The following is a 1,747-nucleotide window of genomic DNA, read 5'->3' on the forward strand; positions in this document are numbered from 1 at the left end:
TGGGCAAATAGCATTTTTGGGATCCAGGTTAGGTAGTTGTTTTTTTAACTCTGAATGGACTAGCACTATATTACCTAGATATATTTGGCATGAGTAGGTAAGCAATGTCATCTGACTACTGACATCTGTGTTCAAGGGGAAGTGGAATGTGATGCAGACAAGAGTTTACTTTACAAAAAAGGACGAAATGGGAAACATTCATTGTCAAACCTGAAGGCAAGATAGGTGGAAGAAAGTTTAAAAGGAGGACAGAAAGCAAAGTCTATGTTGAATTGATCATTTTGTAGATCAGTTGATAAAAATGTTGATAGAGAAAAAAGTACTACAGCTGATTCCAAGACCTATTTTGTTAGAAGCAAGGAACCTCTCAACTGTGCCGAAACCCGGGATTGAACCAGGGACCTTTAGATCTTCAGTCTAACGCTCTCCCAACTGAGCTATTGCAGCCTGCTTATAGCTGTGGTCTTCATACTTTAATTTAAACCATTTAACAAAATAGATGCAGAACCTGGATTTTTAACCTCATATGGTAGAGATATGTTTTAAGGAGTCCTGTATCATTCCGCAATTAACTGGTGCAATGGGCAAATAGCATTCTTGGGATCCAGGTTAGGTAGTTGTTTTTTTAACTCTGAATGGACTAGCACTATATTACCCAGATATATTTGGCATGAGTAGGTAAGCAATGTCATCTGACTACTGACATCTGTGTTCAAGGGGAAGTGGAAGGTAATGCAGACAAGAGTTTACTTTACAAAAAAGCATGAAATGGGAAATATTAATTGTCAAACCTGAAGGTAAGAGAGGTGGAAGCAAGTTTAGAAGGAGGACATAAAGCAAAGTCTATGTTAAATTGATTGTGTTGTAGATCAGTTGGAAAAAATTTGATGAATAGAGAAAAAGTATTACAGCTGATTCCAAGACCTATTTTGTTAGAAGCAAGGAACCTCTCAACTGTGCCGAAACCCGGGATTGAACCAGGGACCTTTAGATCTTCAGTCTAACGCTCTCCCAACTGAGCTATTTCGGCCTGCTTATAGCTGTGGTCTTCATACTTTAATTTAAACCATTTAACAAAATAGATGCAGGACCTGGATTTTTAACCTCATATGGTAGATATATGTTTTAAGGAGTCCTGTATCATTCCGCAATTAACTGGTGCAATGGGTAAATAGCATTTTTGGGATCCAGGTTAGGTAGTTGTTTTTTTAACTCTGAATGGACTAGCACTATATTACCCAGATATATTTGGCATGAGTAGGTAAGCAATGTCAGCTGACTACTGACATCTGTGTTCAAGGGGAAGTGGAAGGTAATGCAGACAAGAGTTTACTTTACAAAAAAGCATGAAATGGGAAATATTCATTGTCAAACTGAAGGTAAGAGAGGTGGAAGCAAGTTTAGAAGGAGGACATAAAGCAAAGTCTATGTTAAATTGATTGTGTTGTAGATCAGTTGGAAACAATTTGATGAATAGAGAAAAAGAACTACAGCTGATTCCAAGACCTATTTTGTTAGAAGCAAGGAACCTCTTGACTGTGCCGAAACCCGGGATTGAACCAGGGACCTTTAGATCTTCAGTCTAACGCTCTACCAACTGAGCTATTGCGGCCTGCTTATAGCTGTGGTCTTCATACTTTAATTTAAACCATTTAACAAAATAGATGCAGGACCTGGATTTTTAACCTCATATGGTAGAGATATGTTTTAAGGAGTCCTGTATCATTCCGCAATTAACTGGTGCAAT

At 38.1% G+C, this 1,747-nt stretch overlaps 1 non-coding gene across 1 annotated transcript; it reads right to left on the minus strand.

Annotated features, from left to right (window-relative positions):
* Nucleotides 1–957: 957 nt before the first annotated feature.
* On the minus strand, nt 958–1,030 carry TRNAF-GAA (transfer RNA phenylalanine (anticodon GAA)). The gene has a single exon. It is a non-coding gene; the product is annotated as a tRNA-Phe (tRNA).
* Nucleotides 1,031–1,747: the final 717 nt, after the last annotated feature.

Source organism: Lissotriton vulgaris, chromosome 8 (genome assembly GCF_964263255.1).
Source record: "Lissotriton vulgaris chromosome 8, aLisVul1.2, whole genome shotgun sequence".
Classification (NCBI taxonomy): domain Eukaryota; kingdom Metazoa; phylum Chordata; class Amphibia; order Caudata; family Salamandridae; genus Lissotriton; species Lissotriton vulgaris.